The 16,146-nt window shown below is 39.4% G+C and overlaps 1 long non-coding RNA gene across 12 annotated transcripts in view; it reads right to left on the bottom strand.

Annotated features, from left to right (window-relative positions):
* The window catches only part of LOC116231831 (uncharacterized), a 287,614-nt gene that overhangs the window by 168,826 nt on the left and 102,642 nt on the right, over positions 1 to 16,146 (bottom strand). For 11 of the 12 annotated variants that reach the window (XR_016463972.1, XR_016463974.1, XR_016463975.1 and 8 more), the window contains exon 3: positions 4,078 to 4,182. The exons of the other annotated variant lie outside the window; for it this stretch is intronic. This is a non-coding gene — a long non-coding RNA (uncharacterized LOC116231831). The remainder of the gene's footprint in view (positions 1 to 4,077; positions 4,183 to 16,146) is intronic. 12 annotated transcript variants of the gene reach the window in all.

Genomic DNA, 16,146 nt, shown 5'->3' with positions numbered 1-16,146 from the left:
TCATAGAATCATTTGAGTTGGAAAGGCCCTTTAAAGGCCATCTAGTCCAACCCCTCTGAAACAAACAGAGACACCTACAGCTCCACCAGGTTACTCAGAGCCCTGCCCAGCCTGCCCTTGAACGGCTTCCACACCTCTGCACAACCTCACACCCTTAATGTAAAACACTTTCCTTACATCCAGCCTAAATCTCACCTCTTTTAGTTTGAAATCATTTCCCCTTGTCCTACCACCCTAACCAGCTGAATATGAAAAAATCCAAACTATTCCAAGACTTTAGATTACAGATTAGGCTGGATATTCATGTTCTCTTGCTTACCCCAAAGCATACTTCTCTGGAAATATTCACGACCCGCCTGGAACCCCTACTTCTGTGACCTGGTGTGGGGAACCTGCTTTGGCATGGGGGTTGGACTCAATGATCTCTGGAGATCCCTTCCAACCCCTACGATTCTGTGATTCTGTGATACTAAGACACACCAGCCTGGTATAACTAAAATGTAGATACTCTGAACTTTTACTGCCCTGCTCCTCAGAGCTGTTTTGCTAGCTAAAATTTACCTCAGCTATAACATTTTCACACACTACTTTTCAGGCATAGCTTTATTTTATCATGTATTTTCTGTATTTTGAGCATTAAGTACACAGCAAGCACTGAGACCTGTTATCCTCCCAAATGCTCTAGGTTCACTTGAAATCAGCCTTCCTGAACCTTAATTGTGTCCTCCTGACTCTGCATTAACTTCAAAGAACAATGTGAAGACCACACAGCTCTTGTTGCAAACAAGCTAGAAGGACAAGTATAACCCCTACAAATATTGTCAAAGATGCTAGACCACACAGAAGATTCTTGCAGTGCCCTTTGGGCTTAAACATGTAGGGGGTCTGAACTACCTGTTGCTTAGACCAATTCACAGCAGCTCCAAGAATCCCCTGTGTAAGGCATGCGGGGAGTTTCATGCCTATATGATGAGTGTAGAGCTATAGATCTTCCTGTTGATCAGATAGCCACTTTAATTTTGCCCCAGCTTGCAACGTACCCTCCTCAAAGTTTAATGTAGCAGAGAGAGAGAGGTTCACACCTGAGCGAGTACCTGACAGTTTGCCAGCTAAGGCACTCTCTCACCTACCGTGGAAGTCCTGGGTGCAGGACCTGCAAGATTGGAAATTTCGGCCCTATCCTATTCCCCATGGCAAGAAACTGCAACACCACTTTCTTATTTGAACATAGCATAATGACATCGGTCCTCAGAAGACTCTTAAGAGAGGGAAGGAGGAAGGGAAGGACGTGAAAACGTCTGGTTTAGAAGCTCTACTGTTTTCAGGACACCAAGTAGTGTAGTACAATACAGTCAAGATTTAGAGAATTAAGAAATGATGAACTATGGAATTTGTGGACTAATGGAAAAAATACTGATGCAAATGACAAGCATCCAAAGAGGTCTGACACTGGTATACAAGTGTCAAATTTTTTGTTTTTGGCTTTTCAGTTCAGCAAGTTGCTGCTGCTGCAAAGGCTCCAGATTTGATTTGTGAAGGCAGAAGACTGTGATGTGCTATTTGTTTTGGGCCAAATGAATGAAAAGTGCCATTCATCCTTCTTCACTTTACAAATTGTCAACAGGTGTCTCTCAGTTCTCTTAAAATGAGTAGTCACTAATTAAGTTGTTGTGATTGGTAATAACTCTAATCTGTGATTGGTAATAACTCTAATATTGTCTGAGCATTCACCACAGCCAGTGCATCTGCATCATGCTCACTGAAATTCAGCCATGGAGCTTGGGAGGTAAGTTTTGGCTGGACAAACAAGCTTTCTTCAGTATGTTCAGAATTTCTGACAAATTTATAGTCTGAGCTAATCATCGTTTTCTCAGTGCCCTAGTTTCAAACAAAACTACTTCTTGTTTGAAATTGGCATTTTATCCAGGTTAAATGGAGGCAACTGAGAGGAGAAAAAGAGAGGGTTAACATTTTTCATAGGAAAGACTGACAGAGCAGGACAGCTTTGCTAGGGAGGTCAGGAAGAAGTACTGCTTCAACTCAGGATTCAGAGGTGCATGGATCTGTTCAGCCTGAAGAGGAGACGGCGGGGGGATCTGATAAATGTTTATAAACATGTGAAGGGAGGAGGGAGGCAAATGGATGAGGCCAGCTCTTCTCAGTGGTGCGTAGTGATAGGACAAGGAGTAATGACCTAAAACTTGAACATAGGAAGTTCTGTACTAACATGTAGAAGAATTTCTTTACGGTAAGGATGACAGAGTACTGGAACAGGCTGCCCACAGAGGCCGTGAAAACTCCTCCTATGGAGATATTTAAGACCTGTCTGGACATCTACCTGTGTGACCTATTGTGGGCAACCTGCTTTAGCAGAGGGGTTGCACTCGATGGTATGTTGAGGCCCCTTCCAACTCCTGCGATTCTGTCATTCAGTGCACATCTTCAGAGCACTAAGATGCTTTGTGGAAATCGCAGTTGTGGACCACTCATATGCTCTGTTCACCTCTATACGCCCCATGAAGCAAGGTGGTTTTTTTTCTTGCTATATACTTATTTCTCCTTCACATCTCCCAGAGCACAGATGTTGATACTTCTGTTCTTTGTCCTAATTTGATATACACTAATTAAACAAATCACTGAAATTCTGCTATGTTAAAAATACCTTTTCCCCACTCATTTCCAGTGCTGTGTTGGAGCTTGCATTGTCCCTGAGTGCGACACAAAGGTTACTTAACCTGCTCAATTACTTACTGGTAAGAAATCCAAAATAAATCACAACTGTTGCTAAAACAGATTTGTCTGAAAACATTTTTTTTTCAGTGCAGTATTTATGGAAAATGTTGACATTCGCATTTATCTCTAGATTAGAGCCAACTATCCTCAGACAGACAAGGAGCCATAGTCATGCTTTCAGCTTTCTGAGATGGTAGCAAACTGAAAATTAAATTACAAAAAAAAAAAAAAAAAAAAAAAAAAAAAAAAGAAAGAAAGAAAGAAACTTCTGCTCAAACAGAAGTTGCATTTTGTATTCCAAGTCCTTTGCTACAGAATTTTCTCCTTGGCACATAAGCCAAACGTCAGACCCTGAACGAGATCCCTGCCAAAACTCTGATTAAAGACTCACTCTCTGCACCTGCCTGTTATTTCTCTGCTACACACCTGCAGACAGGTTTCAAGAGTCTCATTATTGCTCGCTTGTCTCCAGCCTCATTCTGACAAACTTCACAGACAAAATACCACATTTCCCTTCTAATGACCATGGCAATAGTTATAAAAAGACTAATAATTTCTCCTTTTTTTTTTTCCTGCTGTCTGCTCACCAAATATGTAATAATGAACAGAGATATGGTAAGCTGTAATTAGAGTTAATGCAGTTCCTAGAAAGAAAAAAAGTCATTAAAAATCGTAAAAATCCATGACAATAGGTAAAAAAACAACAACAGAAAAAAAAACCAACAAGGATATAAATGAACATAGTTGACCTTTTCACAATCCCAGAGCTTCTGTCTAGAAACTCCTGACTGTTTCTGCACCTGGAGAGGCCTCCTCTGAAGCCTTCAGCTTTACACAACCCTTACATTGTGTTTCAGTCCCAAATTTCTGTTCAGGATTAAAGAGAAATGTGAAGGAATCTAGCATTGACTGTATTCACTGCTGCTTCTGCTGCCACTGGCCAGACTGGAACCCTTGCCAGAGTCAGGCAGAGAACAAACTGCTGAAACTCACAGATTTCTTTCAGCTCTGGCCCTCCGTGTAAACTCTCCCTGCCCTTAGAGGGAGAATAATAAATAAATAAAATATATTTCTTTTCTACTTGGACCTGTGGTATCTTGGGCAGAAGACAGCCCCTGTGCGCATACACAAGTGGCCAGTGCTCTCCAGAGGGCTTTGATTCATACTCCAGTTTGTTCTTCACCCACGGAAATATAAATATGAATAGCTCTGTGTGCCAACTTAATGGCATAGTTGAAAGGCAATGAGTGGCCACAGCAAAAATCTCTGCCTCGATCCACTGTGCCCAAGGAAGCACTTATGCACCTAGAACTTGAATCTTTTCTTTCCTACAGTTTCACTTACGCTTGCAAAAATGCTTCTTCCAGTATCAGCTTCATGGTGTTGCTGAAGCATGGGAGGGCAGGAATGTGAAACCAGCCGGTGTTTCAAACAGAAATCAGTATGGAACTGTAACAAAGAAATCAAATACTGATGCCTTTGTTTTGTTCTATTTTGTTAGAAAGTTGTTCTTTAATCCTCCAGACAGAGGGCACTCGAAGATATTGTTCAACATGCACTACCAAAGGGAAGCACAGAGGAAATATGACCAAGTTCTCATTGGTTATTTAGCCTAAGGATAGCAAACCTTCCCCAGAAGAAAGGTTTGTGTGCAGCTATGGCATACACAAGTTCAGGTAGAGGTGTTGGACCAGACTGAAGCGAAGTGTTCAGATTCAGCTATCAAAAACTCTAGAGCCATTAGTACAAGCTTTTGTGCTATAAACCAGGACCAAAATGGGAGAGGAAAAATGCAGACCTTGGATCTGTACCATCAAAGAGAGAATCAAGTTTACCCTGTGAGTCACAAGTCACAAACCAGTGTGTATTAATCTTTGCCCTGACACATTTCTTCCACCCATCACATCTAGCATTGTGCTAGTGAAACAGCAAGGATACATCATGTCATTCATGACACATGATGATTCCCAGATGTTCAGAGAGCTGTGTTGCCCAGTGGAACAAATGGGTGTTTATAGTAAAGTAAGTATCAAATTTAGCACAATTGAAGACCAAGTTACAAGTTAATTAGTACAAGAAAACAACAACGAAAAAGGTATATATGGGAGTTCATATTTCTTGAGTAGGTCCAGAAAGGGACTCAGGCACTTGTAAATGCAGTCTCATGGAATAACTACCAAGACTGATTTGGTGATGCTTCAGAGATGCTGGAGCGAGAGCCGCAGAAGGCAAAGAAAACTAACTGAAATTCACATCAGAGAGACAAAGTCCACACTAATGTAAGGAGTGGAGAATGATAAACTCTCAAACCAGACTAACTCCTGCTAAACCCCAGTGAGATTGAAAGTGAGTAACTCCCTGTGTTAAAGGCTGTCTGCCTAGAATTTTTAATGTTCTCAAGAGTCATTATGACTCTTCGGGTCTTCTCTTAATGCATTCTTATTCACACAGACATTTAAGGCAGTACTGAATGGAACCATGCAGACAGTAAGCCCATAAACCCACCCTATTCTATAGAACTCCATGCCAAAACCAGGAGGCTTGAACAGAGGAGACTGCGCAGCCCCGCAGTGGGGATCCTGATGACCCAGAACTGCTTGCTGCAGCCAGAGCTCACACAACTGCAGAGGGCTGGACACCAGTGCTGGCCCTGGATACTTTCATTATTCTGTGCTAGAGCAAAAAATTCCTTTTCCATGAAGCACAAACTAGGCCAATTTTTAATCTAGATTGCAGTGCTGAAAACAACCTGCAAAAAACAGGTGGCAGTCTCCTACACACAAGCCAAAAAAGAGATAAAAATAGACTTGAATTGCCATTGAAAGTATGGTAAAATAATCCTTTTCCATCTGCTAAAGCAAACCTTGGGAGTAAGTGAATTAACAGATCTACACTATCAAACCTAGTGAGCTAGGCATTGTTGGTCATTAATTAATATTAACATGACAGCAATGGATTGCCTGCATCTCTTGCACACATTAATCAAGCCAGAAGCTTGATTGCACCTTGTGTGTCACTCACAAACCCTGCTGGCATATTGCCCATTTCCTTCCTAAATGTTTACAGCAGAGTCTGCTTGCTGAAGATCCTCTGCATTGTGAACACACTGTAGCAAAGTCCTTTCCTCTCCTGCCATCTCAACAACCGCATGTATTCCCCATTCAGACTGTGCCCAGCACATCGTATCACTAAATGCATAGTGCCATCTCCTCTTTGAAGTCAGCCACAAATGACAAATTCAAGATGCAAAACCCAGGTCATTTACAGAACGGGTTTTTAGAAAGAAAAAAAAACAACAACACAACCCCCCCCCCCCCCCAAAAAAAAAAAGGGATGTCTTTCCAGCCTTCCAGAAAGATTAGATCTGAAGGCCATAATTAATAGCATGTCTCTGCTGCTCTTATGACAGCATAGCAATGATCACCCATGCAGGGTTTCAGCTAGCCAGCATGAGTGTGAAGGAAGGGTCCTCAGCACTATCTAATTACCCCAGCCTTCAGCCTATTGCTCAAGAGAGTTGCTTTTGTGGGTAGACTGTTATAAATACCCCAAGTACTCAGTCATGGAAATGCAGACTGTCCCTCAATCCAAATACAACCAGTTCAATCAAATCTGAATGTGACTTGTCCCATCTGAAGGAAGAGAGAGTAGCTCTGTTTAAAACAGGGGAAAAAACAAATATAGGCCAAATCCTCGTCTCATTTATGCTATTGTAAATCTGGAATAACTGAATGAGCATAACTGGAATGAAGGCTTTTATAACCAGATACAAATTAGATCAGAAAGAGCTCAAACTTATGCAGAGGACTATTTGGCATGTTTTAATCAATAGTTACTGGTTAGATGTTTTGTCAGTCCAAACCCAGTGTTTAAGATATCAATTATTTATGTGACTATTCACCAAACAGAGCAGTCACCAAGCCGGACACGTCTAACTTGTATTCACACAGTGCTAAGTAGATGGGTGGGCTGAAATGCTGGCAGAAATTTGAGCATGTCTATCTGCGGGACAGTGGTGCAATAAAACACCTGTGATATTGAATAGAGCTGATCAAAAAATCACAATTTCCTCCTCAGGAAATTATGATTGTCATGGCAAATCAATATTAAATGCCCAAATGGTTTTCCCCACAGAATCAAATTCAGAACATTTTTGTAGTCTGAACTGTTGAAATATTTTGTCTGAAAATAAACATTTTGACATTTCCAAGTCAGAATGTATACATATGGTTTGTCAACAAAATTACGTTACAAATAACAGAGGAATAGGTCTTCATGTGTGATTTATCTTGTACTTCCTGCCTTTTGAAGAAATATCACAATCATGTCCAGGCCAAAAAGTTAAGAGGTGCTCAAAAAACACTAATAATGAATTGCCTCTCCTTTAATCTCACATCAGTTTTGATCTCCGTTTGGATTATCCATGATTTTACTCAAGCTAAATCCTCTTCTTTTCCAGCTGAACATCCAGGCATAGAGATCTGGGCCAGTAAAGACTTTTGTTCATGATCCAGGATTAGAAAAGTAGGAAAACACAGAAATACTACATCACCTTTGTGAATGCTTCCTTGGACCAGAGGTTGTATTTTGCACCTCCTAAGGGTGAACACTGGATCCCATTTCAGATTTCTAGCCTGTATTTAGCCCAGTTGGATGGAGCTGACAGATTTCAACATCAAAAATGTTTTAGAGCTATGTGAATTCCTTCCAGCTATTACTTTTCTTGCATGTAAAATGATTCCGCACTCACAGAGCACCTGAGCATCCTCCTACTAGAGCAACCAGGATAGCAAAGGATCCGAATGAGTAACTACTGCCAGTTCCAGTTTTTTAAGACTTTTTTTTTTTTTTTTTTTTTTTCCTAGCTGCAATGCAGAGAACAGCTGCTTTCTGGAGACTGGGCCATAAGCATTCAGGCAACAGCATATTTTAAATCTGTGTCTTAATCTTGAAACTGAACTGCATGGTCAGAAGACTTAAATTTGTCATGCTTTTATTCCAAATTCCTGTATCTATTCACCATGTTGACTCTGGCAAGAAGTTGAATTGCCCAAAGTAATTCTCTTTTCTCAGTATTTCTGGCTTGCTTTCAAGCAAAGTAGCTGGAAAGACCAGAATCAAAGAAGTCATTTCCATCTATTCTTCTGTCTTATCAGTGAAAGCATATAGAGTTATCTAGATTGCTGATGTTTGTGCAACAAATGTTGATCTAAAAAACATAGTATTCGTTTTGTGGCTTTGGAAAAATTTACTCAGAGAATATTCTGACGTACATTTGAATGCATAATTATGCATAATTGCATATGTGTATTTGCATGTATATATAATATACCAAGACTTATTTTTCTCTGTCACATATCTATCTCTAGCAGGAGTTCTTTGGCAATTTTTTTTTTTTTTTTTTTTTAAATTCAACAGCCCCTTGGAAACAAGGTCTTATCTCAGGTACTGACACACTCAAAGCCAAAAAAAAAAAAAAAAAAAAAAGGAAAAAGTAGCTACCATATCCAGATTGCTAGGAGAAAAGTCCTGGAAAATACATTGGAATAAATCCTGAAGTTATAATATGCATAGTAGAGAAGATACATTTGATTAAACACATCTTTATTTTGGATGGTATTTCCAAACTTGAGTTTCAGATTTGAAAGTCAACTCTGTTTATTTCATGCTGATTCCTTTTAAGCTCGTTCCTCAGTCTAGACATTATATCTACAGCTGAATCTGTCTGTGCCCATGTTTTTTAAAAACAAACAAACAAAATCACTGGAACTTCATTACTGGTGTTCAATGTTACTAACATTTTCCATGACTGAGAAGTAATGTCTAAAACTGTATTAAGAACGTAATATGGCTTCCTGCAAGAGTTGCTTTCCTGATAACCTGCCATGCCTTCCAGTCCACATCACTTATCCATACTTATCCACTGATGTTTCTCATTTCTTCCTCAGAGTGAGCCATTTTACCAAACACAAGGTAAATCAGACTCCTCATGCTCAGACTCTTTCTCAGCACACAGGGTTAAGGTAGTCTGATTTGGAGCATCTTAAATTTTTGCCTCCATGTCAGTCCTGAAAAGTACAGGTAGTTTGGAGATGGGATAATGTAACAAATATTCTACAAAGTATGTATTATTATCTGTATATGACATTCTTGATTAAAAAACCTAAGTATATTTTAAAAAAGGTAAATGAAATAGGCATAAGTAGGAATGCTTTCACTGAAAAAAAAAGTTATCGTACATTCATAAGTATTAAAACATAGAGATATTTAACTTTATTTCATGAGATTAGAAATGTTACTACTGATCTGAGGGTTAACTTTCAGACAACTGTAGATGTGCTTGTTGATTTCAGTCCACAACAAGAGAGTATCTCCTTTAGAGAAAAATCTATTTCATCCACTATTAAGCTATTAAGCTACAATGCTCTACTTTTAAGAGGCAAAGAGCATTTCTAGTCTTAAATGTTGTACTGCTCTGTGTATCCAAACTAAGATGTCCTGAATCTCAGGTACCAGAGAATCCCATATTGATATCCATCAGAATCACCAAGCAAAGTGAATAGATGCAAAATCAGGGTGCAAGTTTGAAAATCTACGCATTTTTCTGTTTGTTTGTTTGTTTGACATAAATTTCATACCATTAGATTCTCAATTCTTTTTTTTTTTTAATCAAGAGAAAACTTTAGACCCAAGTATTTGATGCAAGATTCCAGTATTCTGCAGCATAAGAAGTCTGGACTTCTCTAATTTTTATACTCTTCTACTCCAAAACTCATTCCAGTTGCAGTGACTTAACTTTTTCTTGCTAGAAAAAGGCAGTTTGGGAGGACAGGTGGATGAGAGGCACCATTTCATCTGTCTGACCAACCTGTCTCTCTTAAATGAAGGATTCCTTACTGAAGTAATAATCAATTGACTACATCACTATAATAATAAGCCTCGCTATGCAGTAGCACTATTACTTTCAGACAGTGTTTAAATTACACTCTGTAATAGTTAAGCATTAAGCCAACATCTAAGGGAATTTAAATTGTTGCGTAAAAGCAAAGTAAAATTATTTTAGGGGAGAGGATACTTCATCTCTTATCTTTGAAGTTTTTGATGCAGAAATATCTGCAAGAAGTGAAATTAATGCAATGGATGAATATAATGATACAACATTTTTTTATTTTGGCCCAGGGAATTTAAAAGACCCTAAATTACTAAGTCTACTACGTCTTCAAGTAAATAAGCACTAATGTAGACTGTCTCTGAGTTTCAACTTGCTTAAACTCACATATATTCACCTCTGAATTTGGCCCTTGGAACGGCACCTACTACACAGCATTTTATGATCTTGTGGAAATAAGATGAACAGGTCTTGCTAGTGGTCTGTTTTCTGTAGCTCTAAAATACATTCTGCTAGGGAGCCACTGAGCAGGAAACAACCCCATCTTCTAGAGCTCGTGGCTTGTGCAGGAGTGGGACTGTAGATGTACCTCCTGCAGCCTCACACATCAGAATACAAAGCAGACTGGAACTGTGGGTCCTTGAATTAGATTCAGATTATCCTACCATGTGAAACCTGCATCATTACTATGCGTACCCATCTTGTCTCTCTCCTCACACCATCTGCACACTAATGAGAAAGGAAGGCTGTGCAGTCTTCAGAAGCTCACAGTGGCAGGCAGGGCCATGAATCTGAAAACTGGATCACTGGAATCATTTTGAGTTCAACCTACCATCCCATATCATCATCTTCATTGGAAGTACCCTGACTTCATTTTCCCACAGATAGGAGAAATAAAGTTTTACGTCATATAAAGCTAGAAGCCTTTCACTAAGTAGTGTGACAGCCAACTTCCTGGTCTATTAAGTAAGCAATATAGGAAATTTTACTGTAATTCAGAAAAGTCTGAAATAAAATCACTTTTGGCAATGCTTAGGCTTAGTCTAGTATCAGAGCAGTAATTTTTGTGAACTTTAGAGTATCAAACTGTGGCCAATTAGTAGAAAAAATAGATGAGATTTAGTCAGCTGCTCTGGGATTTTTTTCCAGCGTTTTCTCTTTGAACTTTTCCTAGCCTATATCATCTTGTAATGCTACTGCCTGTTATTTCCAATAGTTGTTAGAGCAGAGCTGGCCCCGCTGCTATTATAAAGGTCAGTCAGTATTTCCACTATAAATGTTCTTTACTGCAGATTCCACAGAAGTGTGTGATTTTAACTTACTCTGGACTGAAAGACAGTTTTTCTTAACCTGGAAATGGCTGTGTTTTGTTCTGTTCTTTAAATCTGTATGGTCATTTTGTTATTAATGCAAGACACCTTAAAATAGGAGATCTCTAACTCACACTATTACATAAAGATTTTGAGGATAGATCATCCCAACTGGATAACAGATTCCTTCATAGCAACGGGCAGAGATTTCTGGTTTTAGTCCCAAAGTAATATTGGCAGCTCCCTGCATGCTATCCAAGAAACTATGGTTATCAAGCCTTATTATTCAATAGTGGGTGGATCACTTCTGAAAAATGAAAATCTGAAGGGAAGGTATTATTAAGTGGAACAATTTCAGTTCTAAAAAAACCTCTCATATTTCAAAATGGGCTGTGCACACAACCAGTGTACAAGAGACAGTGCAGTCCCCAGGGCAGATTATGAAAACGATTTCTGACATGGGGCAGGAAACAAAATGCACTGAAATCAAAATCCTGCACATCTGAACTTCTCTACAAATTAAGTACTCCGTGGGATATCTCTAAGGCAACTGAATGCCCCTTACAATGAATAATCACCAAGGAATTATTTGTAAAGTCCCCTCATTATACACCCACACACATCTTCTTTCCCAATGAAGCAATTACTTTCTGCTGTCTATCTTTTGCCTCCCTCTATTGGAAAGAGGCCTCCTCCGCAGGTAGGAGAAGCAAAGTGCCATGCTGGTGCCCAAGTTCTGATGGCTGATTTATTCACTGCTCTGCAGGTGGGACACAGTCAGCCTTGTAAGATCTCCCCTTGCAAGAAGAAGGGTCAGGGAGACCCTTTTCTCCTCATGGAAAACAGCTGCAATCAAAGAGGAGGAGACCAAGCAGAAAATACAGACCTGATGTCACATACATTTCACAGAAGGCTATAAGAGGGGACAGTGGGGGTACTTAGCATGTTTATGAATTTGAAAATGGCTCTGCATTACATATGATAATACAAAAACCTGCAATAATTTTTAAGAGGAAAAATCAAAATATCTCCTGATTGCTTGTGGTTTAACTGTCAGGTAATAACCAGGTGGAAATGAACCAATTTGTGAAGTTCCACTCCGAATGATTCAAAAGCAAAATTCTTTTTCAACAGCTATTTGCCCATCCCTATTTCCATCTTTAAGACTCAACACACGCACAACACATGTACATGCATTTGCTCACACACACACCCGCACACCTGGTACTCCATTAGGATTGACTTGGCAAGGCCCCAGGAACAGTGGATTTTAGAGCCAACACCCATTTCTCATGCACAGGACAATCCCACACCTATGGCTATGCTTTCAACCTACCTAAACACATGAGGTATCCGCAGAGCTCAGTTGTATCAGAACAACTCGCAGAGTAAATTTATACTGGTATGACTATCTTGATGAAAATCAAATGAAATTCTAACCGCATCAGAAGGACTGTTTTGTTTTAGATCCTTTGGAGGAGGCTGAACTAAAGCAAGAGTCCCTATATGACTTTCAGAGACATAATGGCCACACAGGGCATTATGCTATCACAAGTGCACCAGTAACTAAAGCAGATTAGATGTGTCTGTGTATCTCTGTTGCCATTAAGAATAACCTGCATTTTCATCCTGATCTTCCCAGACTGGAGGACTGGAAACCTGATAATTCAAACCAACAGACAAATGAGAGGATGTCTCCCAGGCTTTTCACCAGAGTGAGCATCCAGCAGATACTAAATGTTAATGCATCCATGCATGTGCACACAGCCCTCCATTTTATCTAAACTCATGGCTCTTCAGCTTCTTTGCACTCCATATTGGCAAGAAACAAGTTAGCTCTAGGAGCCAGAAAGTCATGTCCACACAGTTCCATGCTTAAACTAAACCATCATTTGTCTAGGAGTGATTTGCTTGAGTTGTAGGTAGTATTAACATGGTGATGATGAGCACAAGTAAGATGGAAACAACTTCAGATCACGGTCTTTCATTCACATCTGCAACATCAAGCAAAGTAGCATGTCTTCCCATCATAATTAATTGGTGTTTTACAAATTGGGTACCAAAGAGACTTTCCATGCTTTCCATTCTGAAAAATACTACCTTCTTATTTAATTTACCTAAAAAAGTATGACTCTTGGAGGTAAACCCTGTTAAGGTAGGAACATTTCATCCTGCATTTGTCAAGGGCTTCTCCAGTTTGTACTTTTGCCTCTCTCTATAGGATGAATAGCCCTCTCCTTCTGAAGCTGTTAGACACATGGTAGGAAAACCCTCTAAAACATCCTAACAGAACAAGCTTAAACAAAGCCAACAGGATTTTACTATTGGCTTTATCAGCAGGTTAGTTTTATTGCATAACTCAAATGACTGACAATCAGCTACAGAAGAACAAAGGATGTGTTCAACAAAAGAGGGGAACTTTTCAAGTTCTATGACATGATTCTCTGTTGTTTTTGGCTCAAACTTTTAGTGCCATAACAACACAGAAAAAAAGACAGAGAATGTCCAAGAGCTAAGGTAGCACAACTGCCTTGATGGAGCAGAAACCATTCTGTCCAACTGCTGTATGACTGATGTCACCTACCCTTTTGCTGTCTTGTCCACATGCTAACAGCCTGACACCATCCTAATACTTCTCATTTCATATTTCCTCTCAAAATGCAATAGATCTTGCTTTCATTCACTCAATTTTATTTTATTTTGCAGATGGAAGCTATCTGGAAATAAACCATTAAAAAGAGAAAACATCAAGTTGTGGAATGACTGCAACTGCTTGGAAAGAATAGACTCAAAGAGCGTATGCTATTTGTCTTGTATTACTCTACTTTTTTCCAAATGTGTTTTTATATAACATGACAGGTTATCACTTCTTGCCTTTGGCTACAGATGGGTAGGACTGCAAACAATCAAATGCAAATCAAGAATAGTCTACAGCAGACGCACTATTGTATTGTCATGGCATCACTCCTACTCACTCCGATTAATCAAAGCACTCCCTTTGGTTTGGTTATTTGGATGGAACAGCTGGGTGGAGGAGTGTGTGGGTGGATGGCTGGTTTCCAGAAAAGCAAATGTTCTCCTTGGGAGACGTCCCTTACGACAAGGAATTCCTCATGACATCATGGTCTGCTTGACACTGGAGTGATGTGCTTGAGCTGGAATTGCTCCCACTGCATTTTATAACAGCCAAAATAGGATGAACAAATCCTACAAGAATAATCAATACAAAGGCGTGTCTGTACTTATACCTTCCTTTCTCAACAGTAAGCTCTGCTTCAGTAAAAGCAGCTTCTAACCCCGCAGAAACTGCAAAAGCTAGATACACATATTGGCCATGATTAACAGAGCTTCTATAAACAAAATACCAGCTCCAAAAATTTTCTTCTTTTGCAAGACCAATTAAAAGAAATCACCGTCATACAACTTCATGACATAGCTTAATTTTCTTTAAGAAAGAATTAAGTAGTTTTAAAATCAAGTCATGAATAAAATCGTGATATGGATTTGAAGATACTATATGTTTGATATCTAGAAAATGGCTAACACTTTCTTAAATCAGTGGGGATAGGGGCTAATGGTGGAAGGAATTACCAACTTGGGCTCAATGAGTTAAGGAACTCTTTGTCACAGCTAATCCATGGGAAACCCAAGAAACATTTCAATTATTTCATTATTAATGAAGCCACTGAACTGCACATTCTGGGCTGCCATCATTATCAATATAGAACACAGTGTTAAAGCGTAACATGTTCTAGATATCACACAGTAGGCAGCATCACACCCTGGCATCTCTGGGATGAGAAAAATCTTTTGCAGTTTTTGTCTAACTTAGCAAAGTAGCCACTGAGCAAAATTCCTATACTACAGGACTGGTCACACTAAGTTGTGGATACACGATCTTCTCTAACTCCTGTGTAGAGCTATAGGGCAGCAGCTTTCATTCCAACTTTCTGTGGTTCACGTGGCTTAGGACAACTGTCATGAGTGACTCCCGCATACTCCAGTCATTTCGGTTAAAGCATTTGTGAAAGAACAGGTGGATACAGCTACACATACCAGATCTGGAACTATGAAAAAATATTCTGGGACGACATTATGAAAGAGTTGAAGTGCACTGGACCTGACAGGAAAATAAAAAACAATAAGCAACCTTGAGTCAGAACGTAAAAGCTTCTGTTCTCTGGAAAGGACAAAATTAAGGCAAAACACACAGGACTTCGCTGATATGCCATAACCTGCTATTAACAAAATCAAATTTCCAGGCAAAATATTATGTACTAATAAAAATTCTGTATAAAAGTTTTCTGTAAATGAGAGAATTATGGGAGTGTGTGCTATGACCAAGTCTTTGTCTAGGATCTGTGCAAAACAAGTTTGGAGAAACAGATGAAGAGAAATTTGGCTACTGGTAAAAAGACTTCCTTATTCTGCACTTCAAAACAGACTGAAAGCCCAAACACAAAGTCACAATATGACAGATTCCTGTAATAAGCAAAATTACAACACATAATGACCTGTATCACTCAATGGCTGAGTAAAATGAGCCAAAGTATTTTCTTTTTCTGAAAGTTTCTTCCAGGATAATGATTTCAAAATGACCCACATTGGCCCAAACCTGAGGCAACTAGAAACGGTTCCTCTTAATCAAGCTATTTCACATCATACACAATAGATGTGCTCAGAATTTGCTGGAAGAAGCAAAGTACAGCAAAACTTTTATCTGTGTAACTCACCTTTTCTCCTTGCCCTGAAGAACTAAGGCAAACACCCAAGGCTGACAAACAAGAGCCGTGGATCCTCCTAAAAAACCCAGAAGGTTCTTGCTTAGATGCAACTACCACTTACTCTAAATGTATTACAAGTCACTGCAATACCAGTTGATGGAGGTTATTCTCTGTTTACAGAGTGCCAAAAATTGGCTTCTGAGTGCTACCTCTAAGCAAACCCTAGAACCAGACAATAGCCAAAAAGTTGACAGTAGCAGCGGCAGCTCACAGGTATGATTTGAATACTGGCTCCCTTCTCATGCTAGTTTTCTGTGGACTGCGAGAAATGATCTGTTTACTCCTACACATCACACCATTTCTAAAAAATATATGTTACTTTATAAAACTCAGAAGATCCCAACAGTATTTGGGTCAGAAGACACCCTGCAGCAGCGTATCAGTACCTTCACGCATGAGTTATCACAACTCATGTTTATCACTTTCACAG

This window comes from Phasianus colchicus, chromosome 2 (genome assembly GCF_987193195.1).
Source record: "Phasianus colchicus chromosome 2, bPhaCol1.hap1.1, whole genome shotgun sequence".
NCBI lineage: Eukaryota > Metazoa > Chordata > Aves > Galliformes > Phasianidae > Phasianus > Phasianus colchicus.
Note: the sequence above shows the minus strand (reverse complement) of the source record. Positions and strands in the feature narration are given on the sequence as shown.